This window comes from Cibotium barometz, chromosome 43 (genome assembly GCF_041138505.1).
Source record: "Cibotium barometz isolate CiBa-2024 chromosome 43, ASM4113850v1, whole genome shotgun sequence".
Lineage (NCBI taxonomy): Eukaryota > Viridiplantae > Streptophyta > Polypodiopsida > Cyatheales > Cibotiaceae > Cibotium > Cibotium barometz.
The window spans coordinates 47,608,832-47,629,910 of NC_141088.1; the positions used below are offsets into that span (position 1 = coordinate 47,608,832).

Genomic DNA, 21,079 nt, shown 5'->3' on the forward strand with positions numbered 1-21,079 from the left:
CCTTGCGGACCTCGAGACTGCTGCCGGCCTCGGTTGCATAACACAAGTGCACGTCTGCACTAGATCCAGGCTCCACACCATAGAGCTCTCACAAATCACGCGAGACTTTCTTGGCCACCCTTTTATAGGCTCTTGGCCGGTTATCGAGCGTCCACACTTGGGCGCCCGCCTGTCCATACTTGGGTGTCCACCCGTTAGTCTATCCCTAACTCAGCTCGCCAATCAGCCTGCCTAGCTCCAAGCTTCCCCAAACCTCGAAGCTAGTCTTGCGTGCGTGTAGCACACGCTAGATACACACTGTGCACAAGACATTTGTACTTCATCTGACCAGATTATTGTAACTTTTGGTCTCGTAGGTCATTTTGGCCTTTCAAAGACGTTAGTACAGATTTCATTTCCTCTCTCTCTCTCAACATTAGTACAGATGCGACGGATCCGGCGCCTCAACATCCGAGTCACAGGGATACCAGAGAGCACTGCCTCCATGCCCGAGATTGACAGGCGGAACCTATGTACCAAGCTGGGACTAAAGGAGGATAAGCCGCTCCCATTCACTAGAGTATGGAGGACAACCCCAAAGGACTCCACCAAAGACAAGGCCTTAGTGCTACAGTTCCTGGACGAGGAGAGAAGGATGAGCTTTATGAGAAGACGGGCTATCTTGAGGAGCTTGCCAGGGGACCCCATCTACTTCGATGATGACCTCACATGGATGCAACTGGAGCACAGAAGATTATGCATGCCGAAGATCAAGGCGGCACGCAAAGAAGGGAAGAAGGCACATTATAGGGATGGTCACATCTACATTGATGGGAAGAGGGTCGAATAGCGCCATCTAGCCTATGAGACACGGAGGAAACAACATGAAGACAAAGAGATACACATAGCAGTCTGGAACTGTAATGGAGTCCTATGGACACATCCAAGGAGACTTGAGGAGGTGATGGAGGGCCGGGATATCATCTTGATGACAGAGACACATGAGAGCCCGGAGAGGGGCTTACCACGGGTTGAGGGTTATCAGTGGGAGTCAGCTCACCGACAGGGGATGAGACAAGCCACCTCCCGAGGTTCAGGAGGTATTGCAGCGCTTTTCAGACATGGGTTACATGAGCATGTTCGAGTCGTAGCATGAGACTCGGAGGCGAGATACATGTGGATTAGCTTACGCCTCTCGGAGACCAGATGGATTTATATCGCCCTTTGCTACTTTACTCCGAAGGGGTCGCGGTTTGCCACCACCGAGGAGCCGGGTGGAGGAGAGGCTAGTGAGTCTCCATACTCTGTCTTATCTGAGGAGATCTTACACTATTCGACACTGGGAGAAGTCTTCTTGATGGGGGACTTCAATGCACGGACTCAGTGCAGACAGTGCGAGATCTATGACTTTGAGGATCCCTTGAGACTAGAGCCGCTAGCTACAGAGGATACAGGGACCACTCGGATCTCCGCTGACGGAGGAGCTAACAGCACTGGATATGGGCAACTTTTGCTGGAGCTTGGGGCCCGACACCATCTCGTTATTTTTTACGGGATGACTCAGTGGCCAGATTCAGGTGGGTTGACTTGCTTCCAGTGCGGGGCGGCAGTAGTACAGTGGACTATGTGATGGGATCCCGGGAGGCAGCAAATATGGTGTCTCACTTCACCGTACCACCATGCCCCATTGGGGCGGATCATACATACCTATCCCTCACTTTCAGGAGCTTACTGGAGACCCACCCACCCATCATACAGCCACCACGCACTATTTTCCACTTCACTCAGGACCTAGCCGATGTGTACGACTATCATGTTCATGATCAGCTATTTGCTTAGACCCATCGGCACCCATGGCTATGCTCACCTCCCAGCTCTCACATGTACTGCACTCCGTAGCCACGAGGAGTTTCCCATACCACATACAGACAGGACAGCCACCTACATCTGGGAGCATGCCCCAGAACCGATGGTATGATGATGAGTGCAGAAACCTTTACCGCAGTCTCCGAGTGCAGAGGACTCGCGGGGAGATCACCCAGAGACAGGCAGGCAGGAGGATGCATACTCTCACCCGCCATAAGCGGCGAGCTTATGAGGAGGCTCAGTAGTGGGACACACATCACATGCTCATGAGCAGAGATGCTGCTGCTTGGAGGAGACTCAGAGAGCCCCGTCCTCCCACACCTATTACCGATCCTCAGACCTGGCAGACATATGCAGAGAGACTCTATGATGTGCCTACACAGCCCCCTATACCACAGCCCACAGAGCCATGCTCCACAGTCTCCACCTTCTTCACCCCACCTATGGTTAGGAGGGCCATATGCCGACTCCAACATGGACGCGCGACGGATCATATAGGATTACAGGGAGAGCATCTCATCTATGCTATTGATACATTGGCACCATTTCTTGCTCATCTCTTCCACAGAGCTCTCTCAGAGGGGTTTCCGGCTGAGTGGACGATGCACACTATTGTGCCGATCCATAAAGCGGGAGATGTACTAGACCCCGGGAACTACAGGACCATCATGATTGGCTGAAGGGAGATTAAGAGTTAGGGTTTCATGTGGGAGACATACACAGAGAAGAAGAGAGAGAGAGAGAGAGAGAGAGACATATATGGGGATAAGTCAACTCATCAAGTGTATGAGTGTGTGACTCCGCTATCACACATGTATATTTGCACTAGTACACATAGTGCACTTAGTACATTAAAAGTACTAAGCGTACTATGTACTATAAAACTTATGGGCTAGTACACACTATACGGGTGGGCATAATGCCTTTACCCCAACAACCTCCCACTTAAAGGCAAAGTGCCCTTAAATGAAGGAAAAGAAAAATCAGCATGTACATGATAATATACAAGGCTATATCAAGGCTGAAACTGGCCTCATCCAATGCCCATCAAGTGTCTGCAATGAGCAAACCGCTCTGGAGGCAAACTCTTTGTCAACAGATCAGCCGGGTTGTCATCCGTATGAATCTTGACAAGCTGAATTTGCTTGTTCTCTATCACCTCTCTGATGAAGTGATACTTCACATCCACATGCTTCGTCTTTGCATGAAAGACAAGGTTCTTTGCCAACTGGATGGCACTCTGACTGTCACAATGCAACAATGGAATATCCCCTATATAACCCAAATCAACCACTAACCGAGATAGCCATAATGCCTCCTTGCAAGCCTCTGTGGCTGCAATATACTCGGCCTCTGTAGTAGATAAGGCAGTGCACTTCTGCATCCTGGATATCCATGACACAGCACCTCCTGCGAATGTAAACACATAACCGGTAGTAGACTTCCGGTTATCTGGATGACCGGCATAATCCGAATCTGTGTAACCATGCACTAATGCATCCTGTTTGCCAAAGCATATGCACATATCCTGTGTGCCCTTCAGGTATCTCATGACACCTTTCACTGCTTCCCAATGCTTCTTGCCAGGTTTGGCCATGTATCTAGAAACCACTCCCACTGCAAATGCAATGTCCGGCCTGGTAGCAACCATGGCATACATGAGACTGCCACAAGCACAAGCATACGGAATCTTGGCCATATCAGCCCTGTCACTATCCGACTGTGGGCTGTCCATAGCACTGAGTTTCACATATGGAGGCAAAGGAGTACTAGTCTTCTTCCCCCCTTCCATATTGAACCTCTGCAATACTTTGCCAATGTATTCCTTCTGAGACAAATACAACACATGCTGATTTCTGTCCCGAAGTATCCGCATACCCAAAATGTAATTTGCATCACCCAAATTCTTCATATCAAAGGTTTGATGCAGCCTCTTCTTCAAGGCATCCATCTCTTTACAAGATTTCCCGGCAATCAACATATCATCAACATACAAGATGAGGATCAATAGACTGCCATCCGAAGCTTTCTTGGTGTATAAGCAGTGATCTATGTCACTTCTCCTGAAATCTTGGGATTTCATGAATGTATCAAATTTATGATACCATTCCCTTGGTGCCTGTTTGAGCCCATAAAGACTCTTTTTCAGCTTGCATACAAGCTTCTCCTTTCCATTCACTGCATAACCCTCTGGCTGTTGCATATATATCTCCTCATGGAGATCACCGTGAAGAAAAGCAGTCTTCACATCCATCTGAATCAAATCCAGATCATCATGAGCAACCAAAGCTAATACAGCTCTAAGTGTGGTCATTTTGACCACTGGAGAGAAGATCTCATCAAAGTCCACACCATATTCTTGCTTGAAGCCCTTAGCCACTAACCTGGCTTTATAGCTTGGCTTTGCATCAGGTGCAACTTTGAGCCTGTAAACCCACTTGCATGGCAAAACCTTCTTGCCTGTAGGCAAATGCACCAACTTCCATGTTCCATTTTTGTGCAGAGAATCCATCTCTGACTTCATAGCTCGCTCCCAAAGAGCCTTGTCTGCCCTCTGTAAAGCCTCCTTGTAACATGAGGGCTCTCCACAGTCAGTGAGCATCAAGTAGTCAACCCCTGGAACAAACCTGTCAGGGGCTCTGGAGGGCCTTGTGGACATCCGTACCCAATGACCATCATTTGCAGGTTGCTGTCCAGCCTGCATATCACCTATTGGTGGCTCCTGTTCCATGCCATAAGGTTGAAAGATCATGCCCGATATCTCCTCTAACCGTGGGATATCCATAGGGATATCTTCTGCCATCTCTGGCTGTCCATTTGGACCATCTTCAGCACCATTTAAGGGCTGGTTTTGTTGCTGTAATGGCTGATTTACAGCCCTTGGTTGTTGTCCATGATGTCCATCATCATCAAAGATGACTCTGTCAGGCTCCTGTTGCCTTGCAGGCTCCTTATACATTCATGTTTCATCAAAAATGACATCATTGCTGCATATAATCTTTCTATTCACTAGATCCCAAAGTCTATACCCCATTTCACCTCTGTCACCGTATCCTAGGAATATGCATTTGTGAGACTTAGGATCAAGTTTGGTGCGCATTTCCCTGCGTATGTGCACGTACGCAACACAACCAAACACTCTCAAGTGCTTGTAGGTCGGAGGCTTCCCTGTCCATACTTCCTCTGGCACTTTCCCACCAAGCCTCGTGTTAGGTGACCTGTTTATAAGATGAACGGCTGTCATAACAACTTCAGCCCAAAAACCATGAGGTAACGCAGCATGTGACAACATAGAACGGACCTTCTCCTGAATGGTCCTGTTCATCCTCTCTGCTGTCCCGTTTTGTGGAGGATCATAAGGAGTAGAGAGCTCCCTCTTGATGCATTTAGCACCACAAAAGTCCTGAAACTGTTTGGACGTATACTCTCCACCATTGTCGGAACGCAAAGCCTTCAGTGTTTTGCCAGTTTGATTCTCAACATGAGCAACAAACTTCTCGAACACTGAGAATGTATCACTCTTCAAACGAAGAGGATAAACCCACACCTTGCGTGTGGCATCATCAATAAAAGACACACAATATTTTGCCCCTCCCAAAGAAAGCTGAGGCATCTCACATACATCTGTATGCACAAGCTCTAACTGAGCATCTTTCTGTCCAAGAGCTTTCTTGTGGGGGCACTGGAGTTGCCTGCCATATATACAATGCTCACAAAACTGAAAACTTGAGAACTTTAGAGAAGGCAAGTAACCAAAACGAGACAATTGCTCCATTCCTTTGACACTCATGTGTCCCAACCGGCTATGCCACAGAGAGATTTCCGGCAGCTCGGTTGCATTTACATTAGCATGGTGACAAACACCTCCATGCATGAAGTAAAGAGTGTCCACCTTAGAGCCTCTGGCAACAACCAGTGAGCCCTTACTAATCTTTCACTTTCCACGACCAAATGTGGTAACATAATCAGCATCATCAAGCTGTCCAGTAGAAAGCAGGTTCTTCTTGATCTCAGGCACATGCCTGACATCATGGAGCATAAGCTATGAGCCATCTGAAAACACAAGCCTCACATCACCTCTGCCAAGAATCTTGCATGCATGGGTGTCACCCAAATAAACTACTCCTTCATTGCTAGCAGTATACCTGACAAACAAGTCTCTGCAACCTGTGACATGAAAGGAGGCACCTGAATCAATGATCCATGAGTGCATACCATGACCATCTCCAGCAAGAAGTGAATGGGCATCAAGTGAAGACGTGAATAGGACTTCATCCTCACCTGCATGTGACACATTGACTTCTTCAATCTTGACTCCACTTTTGCCCTTTGGCTTTGCATCTTTGGCTTCATCTTTGTCTTTGTCTTTTCCTTTGTCCTTTTCCTTTGCATCTTTGGCTTCATCTTCATCTTTGTCTTTGTCTTTTCCTTTGCCCTTTTCCTTTTGATCATTCTTCCATTTGTAGCATTGCTTTTTGATATGTCCCTTCTTGCCACAATAATGGCATTCCATGGAGCGGGACTTGCTCCTTCCCGTTCTTGGCTTTTACCCCTTTGCTGGGATCTCCCACGTGCATTCATTGCATTGGACTTTCCAACAGAGTTGTTTTTCCTGTTCATCTCCTCTTGAAGGAGAGCACCCTCCACATCTGCATATGACAGCATAGCATTTGAATTGCTAGTGGCTGTCCTGAATGTGTCCCAACTCTCTGGCAAAGTGCATAAAAGAATGGTGGCTTTGAACTCATCGTCCATTGCCAACTTTTGATTGATAACCTGGCTGACAACACCATTAAACTCATTTAGATGGGCTGTCATAGACGCCCCTTCCTTCATTTGAAGACCTATGAGTTTCTTCAACCAATACACTTTGCTTGAGGCACTTTGCTGGGCATACAAGTCCTGCAATCTTTGCCACATTCCCCAAGCTGTCTTCTCTTCACGAATGCTGAAAAGTAAAGAGTCTGACACAGACAACATGATAGTAGATCTTGCCAACTCATCCATATCTTCCCATTCTTCAGCAGTAAGAGAAGCGGGCATTACACCCCTTTCTTTGATGGGCTTGTGCTGCTTCTTCTGGAGCAACACATTATAGCACTGGGTTTGCCAAATGTCATAATTATGTGAGCCTTCAAGCTTCTTGATGTGAAGCAATGAAGAGCTCTCACCTGTGGTTGCCATAGCAATATGCAACCTTTGTCAATGCCTGACTCCCTGCAAGATGTGCAAAACACTGCACCAAAGCACACAAAGTGCTCACAATTGTTCTCCCAAAGTTTATCTCCCACTGCGGAAGCACAAATGCAACTCTACTCCCACTGTATGTGATTAAATCACCAAAATCTGGTTGCTGCAGATTTAGGACAGCACCTTAGATGTGCTCTGTTCCCCTTCAAAAGTACTGTACAACAGTACCAAGTGCTCACCAATGATGTACCAAATCTGCACCGGCAAGTACAGCAGCTGAAAATGAGCCTTTTCCTCACTCAAATCAATGTACAGCCATGCCAAAACTTGTACAAAGTTGTACCAAATCTGTACCAACAAGTACAGCATCAATAAATGCTCTCCTGGCTGTCCGAATGAGTGAAAATCAGACTTTTACAGTCCCCACCACTGCATACAACAGTCCCGAACAGAAATTGGGCAAAAGCCCCTTGACTGCAAGTGGATTTCTGAGGATTCAAGGCATAAAAGTCTTCCCTGCTGCTTTGCCAAGCTCAACAAGCATAAAATCTTGAAAAGCCCCTTGATTCAAGATCAATTTCTGATCATACATGGTACATTAACGCACATGAAGGCATCCAGAGTCTTCACAATGCTTCCCCCTGGCCACATATACATCCAATACATAAAAGCCCCTTGATTTACAGGCACATTGAGTGCTTGACAGGCATCAACACATTGCCCACCTGCATGCAAATCAACCCAATTGGCACAAAAGCCCTTTGATTTACACTGCAATTTCCTGCATTTTTGCCCCAAATGTGAGATTGCTCACATCATACAGCATGTATGAATGCCCAATGGCACAATTACATCAAAAGCCCCAAATTTTGACATCCAATTTCTTGCAAATTGATCCTGAATGTGACCAATGTCACCCAATGTTGCCAATTTTGCTCAAAAATTGAGCAATTTGGACCTGTACCTGCTCAATTGATGATTGTACCTGCTCAATTGATGATTGGACATGAAAATTCCAAAATTGAAGCAAATACCTCAGGCAAATTTCTGTTGCAGGAAAGGGGGGGTCGTGCTGATGCTACTGCAGATTTATTGTGCAGATGAAAGACTCCTCACGCGTGAGTATCCTCAAGCGTGCTGTAGAAGACTGCTGCGAGCGCTGCCCCTTGGTGTCTTCAGTGGCGGTAACGGTAAGCTGTGGCTGGGCATAGGTTCTCACGGTGAAGATAGAGTCAGACGACTCTGTCAGAGACACGTGTGTGGCCTAGCGCAGCTTCTCAGCAGCAGGTAGTTGTGACCGACTGTGAACGGGGTCTGGATGGCGGCGGCTTTAATATCGCTTCTGGTCCTGTGAGCGCACACACGCGCACAAGTGATGGTGATGGCGAGGGCAGGCCTGGCTCTGGCAATAGCTGCGGCTGCAAGTGACGATGGTGGCGAATTTTGCTTGTTTAAGCGCAGACAGGCTGGCGCACTTCTCCAATGCTCACACGCACAGGCTGTCGACCTTCAGCCTTGCGTGCTTGGACACACACCTGCAAGTCCTGCGCTTCACCTGATATCCAGTCGTCGCTGAAGCGAAGGGGCTGCAACACGTGGCCAGTTCTGCACACAGGCGACTAGTTCTGCACACAGGCGACTTCCAGCGTTGCAGCTCTGCCCGTGGCTCTTCCAGGTTCGCCGGCCCACTGTGCAACGACAGGCAGGATTTCACAAGCAAACACAAGCAAGTCCGTCCAGAGCAGATTTCGAAGGTGAACACAGGTCCATCCACAGTAGCTCGAAGGCGGACAGGTCCAGGCATTCCAGCAGGCTCTGATACCAGTTGAAGGGAGATTAAGAGTTAGGGTTTCATGTGGGAGACATACACAGAGAAGAAGAGAGAGAGAGAGAGAGAGAGAGACATATATGGGGATAAGTCAACTCATCAAGTGTATGAGTGTGTGACTCCCCTATCACACATGTATATTTGCACTAGTACACATAGTGCACTTAGTACATTAAAAGTACTAAGTGTACTATGTACTATAAAACTTATGGGCTAGTACACACTATACGGGTGGGCATAATGCCTTTACCCCAACATTGGCCATATATACATCGACCACATTTTTACATTGAGGTGCTTGATTGATCAGGCCAAGGCACGTGTCACCAGCCTGGACATTTCCCAGTATAAAAGGGGTCTGGTGGACTCCAGGATGTCTAAATATTTGGAAAGTACAAGCTTTGGGAATGGGGGATTATCCTAGAATACAAAGGACCACACTCCTAAAATTTAGGAGAGTTGCTATTTTTGGCCCGCTCCAATGGAAATTCTGTTCGCGTCATTACATGTGGAATTGAGCAGATACCAAGAGTTGGCAAAGTGCCTATGACAGAATGTCTACCAGTTGGGATATTTTTAGAGGTAAAGATTATGGAAGGACCCATCTCTTAGATTGGGACATGTGGCAAGAAAGTGGACCAAAGTGAGACAAGTGGCCTGACACTTGTTAGAAAATGGATCAAAATGAGACAAGTGGCCTCACACTTGTCACTTCAGCTATTGTGTGGCTCTCCACTTGTCATTGTAGCCTTCTCTTGCCATTTTAGCTCATGGGAGGCCCAAATCTATAAATTGGAGAGCTCTCTCTTCATTAATGGAGGCTCTCTTGCTGCACACTAGCCTCTACCACCGTTGAAGGCTTCTCTAATGATGGCTACTCTCTTTCTCTCTCTCTTGAAGGCTGCCCATGAAGAATACCGGCTGTTGGGGACTGTTTTGGAGGCTTCCATCGCGAAGAAATACTGAAGGCAAGGGTATTCAATCATTTATTATGATTTCTAGCCATTGTATGTGTTGTACCAGCATTTGTACTTGCTGTACCTGCTGTACCAGCCACCGTACCAGCTGTACCAGCCATTGTACTTGTTGTACCTGTTGTACCAGCCACCGTACCGGCTGTACCAGCCACTATACTTGCTGTACCAGCCACTGCACCTGTTGTACCAACATTTGTACTTGCTGTACTTGTTGTACCAGCCACTGTATCGGCTGTACCAGCCATTGTACATGCTGTACCGGCTGAATGGAGAGTTGTACTTGCTGTACCAGCTCTATTGCATGAAGAACCATGGTTTTTGGGGAAGAATCAGTACCCACACGGAGGTATATGGATTATATTGTTGGCTCGACATTTCTACAGCCTATGTTCCGACTCAGTTGCCTTGTGTTGGGCTGTGTTATGGCACTTGTATATGGATAATCCGGCATCTCCCGTGGGGAGAGTAAGGCCCTCAAAGCTTGTACATGATATTATTCTCCTTGGGTAATAAATACTCCAAGGGGGGGGGTCGGCCCATTCCGGCCTCTATGCGGTGTCACACGTGCAAGCTCCATTTTCAGCATTTGTGGATGTTTTGTCCTGCTTTATGTTTTATGCAAAGTGATGATGGATATGTGTTAAGGCTGTGGCCATGTTTAAATGTTTTAATATGCATTGATGGTATCAACAAGTGTGTCAAAGGCCCTAGTCCCCCGGGCACCGCTGCTACGAGTTACATTGGTATCAGAGCATAGGCTTTCTTGGAAGCGGAGGCTTCCTTCTATCAATAAGGAAGAGAAAAGATCTGGAGTGGGGACCACACTTACCATCATGCTGTTAAGCATGGCCAGCCGCTTCATAGCTTATGAAGCAAGAGCATGAGCAGTAGACAGCTTGTTGGTCTAAGGATTTATGAATTCACAAAATTTATCTTGGAAGTATGGAGTTGGCTTTATGTGCACACGTTTAGCACTCTGGATATTGTGGATTATATTATCAAGCTTACAGGCAAGCTATATGGAGAAATATCTCGGCCCTCGGGATATCTTAAGGATATGGTGAGGAGATATTTCTTTTGGCTTCATGACCAACCTGGCAAAGAACAGCTAAGTATACTTTGAGTTTGCAAAGTTGGTGCTTTGGCTATTTACTATGAAGCGTTTTTGATGTTCACTAACCCTTGTATAGCTATGCAAGGAGAAAGGTGTTGTTGTTTGCCTTGAGATGGTTTCAGGGAAACACTGTTTATGGCTCCCTTTAATGGGATGAATTCTTTTCATGGCTCCTTTTATTGGGATGGATTATATCTATGGAGATTTCTTTCTTGGACGAGATTTATATAGATATTGGGCTTCACAAGCAATTTCTATGGACGAATCTGTCTGAGTTTATAGAGAAGAAATCTTTGGATATCTCATGGATATGATGCTTTTATGGATAAAGTCCACCTCTACTCCAAGGTGTGTGGTTAGCACGGAGTATGTGGTAAGAGTTATGGTATACAAGGATTATGGTATACAGGTCTATGGATTCCTGGACTTCTTTTCTAGGAATTTGGATCCATCCTCAGGTTTATGGATTATGTTTATGGCTCCCTTTTACTGGGATGGATTATTCTTTTTGGCTCCCTTTATTTGGGATGCATTGGACTTATGAAACTCATGATTCACATACCCTGTGTAGTGTTCTCTTATCCTACGTGCTCTCTTGAAGATTGTTTCTACCATGTGAGGGTGGAACAATAGAGGGCAGATGGCAAGGAACATGGGCACTTCAAAGGGTAGTGACAAGCACAGTATACCCTGTGTAGTGTTCTCTTGTCCTACGTGCTCTCTTGAAGATTGTTTCTACCATGTGTGGGTGGAACAATAGAGAGCAGATGGAAGGGAACATGGGCACTTGAGAGGGTAGTGTGAGTTGGTGGCCGAAATGCCTATAAACTATGTGTAGCAGAAATGCGTATGGAACACCAGGTTATCTATGCCTGCGAGTGATTGTTTTCAGGACTCCTTGTTTAGCCGCCCTGTGTAGTATTTCTCTTGACCTAAGTGCTCTTCAAGATGTTGCTACCTTGCTTGGTAGAACATAGAGCCAATGGTAGAGAATATGGGCACTGAAGTCGGGCCGGGCGTCAAGGCAGCTCCTTGGTGATCTACATGGATTATGATATCTGGACTTATGGGACTGTTTTGTCTCGCCCATTTACTTGGGACATGGATTATGATATCTGGACTTATGGGACTGTTTTGTCTCGCCCATTTACTTGGGACATGGATTATGATATCTAGATTTATGGGACTGATTTGTCTCGCCCATTTATCTTGGGACATGATTATGATATCTGGACTTATGGGATTGTTTTTATCTCACCCATTTATCTTGGGACATGATTTTGATATTGGTATTATGGAGACTTATTTAGTCTCGCCCATTTCTTTGGGACATGGATTCTTCAGTTATATTGGATTTTTGAGACTTTCTCGTCTCGCCCAATCGATGGGACATGATTATATCTTGAATATATGGCTTGAAGCTTAAAGTTGCGGACAACTTTTAAGAAGTTGGGGAGGATGTCACCAGCCTGGACATTTCCCAGTATAAAAGGGGTCTGGTGGACTCCAGGATGTCTAAATATTTGGAAAGTACAAGCTTTGGGAATGGGGGATTATCCTAGAATACAAAGGACCACACTCCTAAAATTTAGGAGAGTTGCTATTTTTGGCCCGCTCCAATGGAAATTCTGTTCGCGTCATTACATGTGGAATTGAGCAGATACCAAGAGTTGGCAAAGTGCCTATGACAGAATGTCTACCAGTTGGGATATTTTTAGAGGTAAAGATTATGGAAGGACCCATCTCTTAGATTGGGACATGTGGCAAGAAAGTGGACCAAAGTGAGACAAGTGGCCTGACACTTGTTAGAAAATGGATCAAAATGAGACAAGTGGCCTCACACTTGTCACTTCAGCTATTGTGTGGCTCTCCACTTGTCATTGTAGCCTTCTCTTGCCATTTTAGCTCATGGGAGGCCCAAATCTATAAATTGGAGAGCTCTCTCTTCATTAATGGAGGCTCTCTTGCTGCACACTAGCCTCTACCACCGTTGAAGGCTTCTCTAATGATGGCTACTCTCTTTCTCTCTCTCTTGAAGGCTGCCCATGAAGAATACCGGCTGTTGGGGACTGTTTTGGAGGCTTCCATCGCGAAGAAATACTGAAGGCAAGGGTATTCAATCATTTATTATGATTTCTAGCCATTGTATGTGTTGTACCAGCATTTGTACTTGCTGTACCTGCTGTACCAGCCACCGTACCAGCTGTACCAGCCATTGTACTTGTTGTACCTGTTGTACCAGCCACCGTACCGGCTGTACCAGCCACTATACTTGCTGTACCAGCCACTGCACCTGTTGTACCAACATTTGTACTTGCTGTACTTGTTGTACCAGCCACTGTATCGGCTGTACCAGCCATTGTACATGCTGTACCGGCTGAATGGAGAGTTGTACTTGCTGTACCAGCTCTATTGCATGAAGAACCATGGTTTTTGGGGAAGAATCAGTACCCACACGGAGGTATATGGATTATATTGTTGGCTCGACATTTCTACAGCCTATGTTCCGACTCAGTTGCCTTGTGTTGGGCTGTGTTATGGCACTTGTATATGGATAATCCGGCATCTCCCGTGGGGAGAGTAAGGCCCTCAAAGCTTGTACATGATATTATTCTCCTTGGGTAATAAATACTCCAAGGGGGGGGGTCGGCCCATTCCGGCCTCTATGCGGTGTCACACGTGCAAGCTCCATTTTCAGCATTTGTGGATGTTTTGTCCTGCTTTATGTTTTATGCAAAGTGATGATGGATATGTGTTAAGGCTGTGGCCATGTTTAAATGTTTTAATATGCATTGATGGTATCAACAAGTGTGTCAAAGGCCCTAGTCCCCCGGGCACCGCTGCTACGAGTTACAGCACGGAGGCAACGGCTCTATTGTTGCTTTGTAGATTTCCGCAAGGCATTTGATACTGTGCCCAGAGGCGTCTCTTTTGGCGACTACAGACACTAGGCATACCTTTACATGATGTGGGGCATATACAGGCAATATGAGCAGGTCTTTGGGAGAGTCCGATGCCCAGGAGGGGCTTGTCCGACACAATTGCTAGCACCATTGGTGTGAAGCAGGGGTGCCCGCTCTCCCCCACGCTCTTTGGGCTCTATATTGATGAGGTGGTCGATTACATCACACAGGGAGGAGGCTCTCAGGTTGAGCTATCAAGTATTACTGTCCACGTTATGCTTCATGCTGATGACATCGTCTTGGTATCCGACACGCAGGTTGGGCTTCAAAGACACCTTGTGGCTCTTGATGACTTCTGCGCACTACAGGGTCTCACAGTGAACCTTGGGAAAACCAAGGTTATGATCTTCCACACCTCACCCACAGTCAGGAGCCACACTACTCTCACATTAGCAGGAGGGCGGGTCGAGGTGGTGAGCTCTTATGTTTACCTTGGCATCACATTTACTAGCTCAGCTGGATGCTTCTCCATGGCTCAGGCAGTCCGAGACAGAGTGACCCGGGGGTATGCAGCTCTTGCTGGCCTTGAGCATCAGTATCATCAGGCACATTTTCAGGAACCCCGCACGAAGGGGTGGCTCTTTGATACATTAGTGACACCAACCTTGATGTATGCAGCAACAGTTTGGGCACCAGGGCTTGCAGCCTCCACATGGGTACAGCTGGAGAGACCACAGATCTTGATGCTCTCGAGGATGATACGCAGCAAACCATCCGTCGCGGACAACATTGTTCGACCTGAGTTTGCTGCACCACCTATGGCAGTGGAGGCATTGTTCTAGACGATCTCCTTTATATACAGGATGAGGGAGATGCCCACGGAGAGATTATCCCGCCGTGCTTTTGAGGCATCCAAACAGCTGGGTGAGGCTGGACACACTGGATCTTGGTATGCACAGATGCTACAGTGGTTCTCACATCATGGGATAGACATTGAGCGGTTGCCACCTTTTCAGTATGATCAGTCTGCCTCACGGGGTTACCTCTCTCTCAATGAGAGGAACAAAGTGATGAGACAGGACATATGGCAGCGCTACATACAGGAGACATGGACAGCACCAGAGAGCCCACTACCACCGAAGATGCTTTATTATTACAGAGACCACTTTATGAGCATCTCAGGGGATGGGTTTATACAGCGACCGCGGTACATGGATGTATACATGCCACACAGCTCTCGCGTTGCTATTGGACAGCTACGAGTCTCATCACATCAGCTAGAGATAGAGGCTGGGCGAGCGGCACGGGTTCCCAGAGCTGAGCGGATATGCAAATTGTGCCACGAGGAGGTGGAGACTGAGGATCACTTTGTATGTAGATGTAGAGCCCACCAGGGGGTCAGAGATAGATATGCAGGATTGTTTGAGGAGCACTCTTCAGTGCATCAGTTGATGGAGGCCTCGGACCAGCGACAGCTTGGCAGACTACTACTAGAGCTTCATAGTTCTCGAGAGAGACTCCTCCAGACACCCGCTCCCACTAGGGGTGGGAGACAGTCCCAGCTCACAGATTTCTTCCAGAGAGCTATGCCAGTGCCAGCTGATGTACCACGTGGGGTGACCGCACAGAGAGCAGAGGAATTGAGAGCCAAGAGGAGACCTAGACAGACTGGATATAGAGCACCCCGACTCCGTCACCAAGAGATAGCAACTATCCGAATGAGACACCAGATGACACAGGAGAGGCTAGCTCGCTTTCATTCAGACTCAGGGTACATGTTCACGCCATTCACAGCCTCAGCATCGGCGATGTATGATATCTTATATCCCTCTTATGGCACTGGATGGAGTTAGACATACATTTGCATAGCATGCTTGTACTACCCCTTCAGCATATAGAGATGCATCTTGCCTTAGCACTCCATCCACATCCCCACCCCCCTTTATATTGTTTGTATATGGGCTCCACCACTCCATGATGATTCACAGTTGTATCCAGACACATGCACACTTTTTCTTTGCTTTCTTTTCTTCCGATGACCGGAAGAACACAGTTGTATTATTTTTTGTCTCATAGGCCGACTTTGGCCTCTCGTAGACTTTGGCATTCTCCTAGTAGAATAGCTCCATCCCCTCCCCCACTCATTGTACTTATTGCACACCCAGATTCAGCTTTTTAGTTCAGTACTTTTTCATTTTGTTGGGATGACAGAGGATACCCCATACAGGTACACCGATTTGTCTCATAGGCCGAGTTCGGTCTTTTGGAAGACATTAATAAAATCTTTCTTTCTTTCTCTCGCTCTCTCTCTTTGCTTCTCTGTTGTTCGCTTCGCTTCTCTCTCTGTGCCCCCTTTCCCCACCCACCTTCTCTCTCTTCGCTTCGCTTCTCTCTACGCCCGTTCTCTTTGTGCGCCCTCTCTCTCTTTGCTTCGCTTCTCTCTCTCTCTGCGGTTCACCCTCGACAAGCTTGTCTTTATGCTTTAGCAACCTATGAGGGATTTCATTCACTGAGGGCCCGTCTATACCCTCACACATTCATGAACCTCACGTGCCCAGAGATGTCTCTGAGTGGACACTTTTGTCCCCTCTTAGTACCTTCCCAGGTTTCCCATGTTTCGCATTTCCCATGTTACCCTTGATCTCTAGATCTATAGATCTTTAGATCTTTTCTCACTTTTTTTTGTTACACACCACTCACATTTGTACTTCATCTGACCAGATTATTGTAACTTTTGGTCTCGTAGGTCATTTTGGCCTTTCAAAGACGTTAGTACATATTTCATTTCCTCTCTCTCTCTCTCTCTCTCTCTCTCTCTCTCTCTCTCCATGTATGGTACATGATGGAGCTAGATAGATTGCATATCATGATTGTATACTCCATGCATATAGCTTTGCATTCTCCTAGTAGTAGAGCTCCATCCCCTCCACACCCAGATTCAGCTTTTTTTTATTCAGTGCTTTTTCATTTTGTTGGGATGACAGAGGATACCCCATACAGGTACTCCGATTTGTCTCATAGGCCGAGTTCGGTCTTTTGGAAGACGTTAATAAAATCTCTCTCTCTCTCTCTCTCTCTCTCTCTCTCTCTCTCTCTCTCTCTCTCTCTCTCTCTCTCTCTCTCTCTCTCTCTCTCTCTGTGTGCGCCCGTTTCTCCCCACCCGCCCTCTCTCTCTTCGCTTCGCTTCGCTTCTGTCTCCGTGCCCCCTTGCTCCCCACCCGCCCTCTCTCTCTTCACTTCGCTTCTTTCTCCGTGCCCCCTTGATCCCCACCCGACCTTGCTCAGGCCCCCAAGGCAGCAACATGCCTACCTGCTACTACTTGCCTCCCCACTTGCAGCTGGCCATCTATGGGGGCCACCAGCTGAGGAGCAAATTCAATACTACAAGGGGGACCCATTCAGTCCAACATGGACAGCTCGCCGGCAACAAGGACTAGAGGTGAGAAGGAGAGGAAATACAGCTCGATTTGGGTGAGCTCATAGAAGATCGGCGACCCCCATATCAAAACATGCCTGACCACCATGAGAGAAGTATGCAAATTGCAGGATACTGACATTGAGCACCTACAAAAGAAGCTCGGGGAGAACAAGGATAGTGATGACCTTGGGCATAGTGATGACCTTGGGCATGAGTTGCGTGCCTCCATGCAAGAGGAGACGGATTGGTGGAAGGCAGACATGCAGGCATACATGGCAACTCAGCTAAGCAAGCTGCAGGAGGAAATGGTCCAAATGTTGGACGCAAAAACCAGCCACCACACCTCACTAATCACGGAGCTGGAGGCCCAAGTCGCCACCCTTAGAGTGGAAAAGATTAGGAGTAAACCATCAGTGCCACATGAGATTGTGCGGGCAGAGATGGGCGCTGCACCGATAGTCACAAAGGCTCTATTCCAGACAGTGATATACTGGCATAGGCTATGGGAGCTTCCACTTGATAGATACCCCCGGCTAGCCTTGGAGTCCTCGAGACAGTTGACACTTGAGGGAGATACAGAGTGCTGGTATGCACAAGTAGGCACTTGGTTTGGCATGCACGGTATGCATATGGAGGCACTCCCCCCCTTCCACTACTACAGCATAGAGGCCCCATCATTTGCTCTCACCCGCACAGAGCGGAACAGGGTTATCAGGAAGGACATTGTCAGACTGGATACTCAGAGGACATGGAGTTCACCTAGTCGTCCACTGGGGACAAAGATGATAAAACCGGTCTATGGACACATAAAGCGGTAATTCATTCACAAATAACCTGGACTTACTGAGACACACATTCACAGAATCCTCGCTCCCTCGCTCAACAACACATTGGCCCCGAAGTCCGGCGCCCCTTGCGGTATTTCTTTATTGTTAAAAAGTTGGAAATTACAAAGCACAAGTGCAACAAAGCACTCTACTTGCATCAACTGAATTTTACAAATTCTAGGAGAAATTTGCCAGCATAACTGCAGTAAAACTGTTCCATAACATCTCAGAATGAATCCCAACTGACAGGCACACTTCCATAGGCATCAAGCTACCCAATGGAGTCCAAAACATCACAATTCAGCTTGCTGTAATTTTCTGCACAGGCCTGTTTTCAGCTCTGTTTTCAGCCCAAAATAACCCTTGTACTGTCCTGAAGGACTAAAGCAAAGTCCTACTGCATTTTGGCATCAACCGGGCAACATAACAGCCCAAAAACAGCACCTAAACAGTGCTGAAACAGCATTGTTTTGAAGAGGTTATTACCCTCTTCTGTCCCTGCTTTGGTGTAGGAACCAACTACACCTGTTCCTGTTCAAGGAGGCAACTAGCCTTTGCATAAGGTAGTTGATAGGGCATATGCACCACTAAAGATAGAAAGAATTAACACAATATCAATTGGCTACAACTTGGACAAAAACTTCACAATGTGAAATTTGCATGTCCGTTAATAAATGCTTGTCAAAATCCTCTCTCCCCCATAGCATAGGGCTGCATACAGGGTGGTACAGCACGCCATCATCTTCATCTACTTTCACTCACACACACAGGGACTGCAGACAGGGAAGGACAGTTATTTGTCATCATCATCTTCTCTCACCACAAGTGGGTGGTGAACCATTCATAAACGTAAGTGTGGGACTTGCTGAAGGCTCCTCTTGATACAACACCTATATACATAATGAAAAAGCAAGGGTGGACCAGTTGAGTGACCAAATGGTGGCAGAGACAGCACCCAAAATAGTATTCAGCACTAGGATGGAAGGCGGCCAGCAGCAAAACAACCCGCCAATAGAGAGGGACCACAAAAACTGTCCATACAGTGTACGGCTTACTAAATGGCTGGTCGTACAACTAATTCAATGCCAAGTTGATCTTCGCTTGCGGCAAACTGGAGCTCATCGCCCTTTGCTTGCTGATCGATATGTGCTTGGAATCACAATCGAGTGTGTGTAGCACCAGTAGTGAGCATAAACGATGGAGAGGTAGGCGTGTAGGAGAGAGAGAAAAAAGAGAATTTCCTGAGAACCACACATACATGCAAAAAGTAGGTGGCCAACTACTTGGGCCACCCACGTGGGGTGTCCACCACACTTCTAGGCCACCAAGGTGCACAACAGGGTGCCCACTGGGTTGGCCCGGGCACTTGACAAAAAATGTCCACCCGTTTTTTATAAATGTGAACCTACAAAGGTTATAAACATTACAAAGCATTTTAATACAATAATACAAGAGTTTTTGAGTGCACTTACCACCTGTTCACGTGCCACAACACATCGGAATACAAAGCAATCGCACACTTCACGATAGGTATCCCAATCCCATGAACTAGACATTCACAGCAGGCACACACACAAAAACAGCTCACGCGAGAATAGTTTCACACATGCAAACATGTGTGCATGTGCACTTTGTTATCAGCAAATCTCCCAGTTATGGAACAAGTACAGCACTGGAATTTCAAGGTCACAAGTCTGGCACATCGGAATGCGCAAGACTGGGATCCCAAACACTCAGATCCACACACTGGCCATAATGTTCGGATAAGGAAATTTGGATTCTTTCTTCTTGCCACACACGGGCACGAGCAACTGGTAAGGACCATTTGGGTGGCCAACTGGTGACAGTAGCATGTTACAACATACAACTCCAATAGTTGAGTGCGGAGTCTACTTTAAAGGAGGGAGTATATTATGATCCCAAAGGTCATAATGTGGCTAGCGTGTAATTTGGGGCTACGCTTAAACTTAGGGCCACCCATAATCATACACACAAGGATTTAGTAACTTATGGGTGCTTATTGACAAGGGTTAATGTGAAAAGCTATAACAAGTTATATATATTAGTAAACATGCTTTCTTGCATTAGTATTAACCCAAGCCTATATACATTACATGCTCTGCAAAAGTGTGCTTGCATTAAAGCTAATTACTCTACTATTTAACGTTAATTACTTTGCTAGTTAACGCTAATCACATGAACTAATCACTTAACTACAAATACACATAGAAGAGGTGAGATAGACCTAATCTACAAAGCCCTTCTAATGATCTTGAGCTTGCCTCTTGTTGCTCCTTACTTGGACTGCAATTAATGTTACCTGTGTTGCGGAAACGTTCTTCGATAATTGCTAATTAATGCTTATTTCTCTACTAGTTAATGCCAATCACATGGCCTAATCACTGAACTCCAAATACACTCACAAGATGCAAGAATCAAGACAGACCTAGCCTACAGACTACTACATACATTGCAAAAGATGAATATGTACGATGCTGTTTTAGACTGCGCATTGATGCAACATCTGGAAAAAGTTTTTATTCAAGTTGTTCCGGGTAAGATCTGGCTCCCAAGAAGTGCCCTTTTGATGATCCTCAACTCACCTCTTGCTCATTGGTAACCCAAACCCTATTATTTATAGGCAAAATTCTTGTCCAACTAACTCCACTCAGCCAGCCTTTTGCATATTTGGCCTAACGTTTAGTGCAACTCAATGAAAGAATCCTTACTCATTGGTCTCTAGAGGCTTATGCCATGGACGGGCAAGAATGCTCATCCATCCTCCTAGCAAAGCAATGAGGGGGCCATTGGGACAGGCCTTCACTAGTGTAAAGGGCCTGATAAATCTAGAAACCAACCATGAAACAAACTCCCACAAAATCTTTTTAGGTAGATTGATATTTGAAGTGAACAGCATCATAAGGGAATGTAAACAATGAAGAAAACCATACATCGTTTCATTGTCTTTAACCTTTGT

At 46.5% G+C, this 21,079-nt stretch overlaps 1 protein-coding gene across 1 annotated transcript in view; it reads right to left on the reverse strand.

Moving 5' to 3' along the window:
• LOC147613993 (cytochrome c oxidase subunit 5b-2, mitochondrial-like) overlaps positions 1 to 21,079 on the reverse strand; it is a 36,220-nt gene that overhangs the window by 13,979 nt on the left and 1,162 nt on the right. The gene's annotated exons all lie outside the window — the stretch shown is intronic.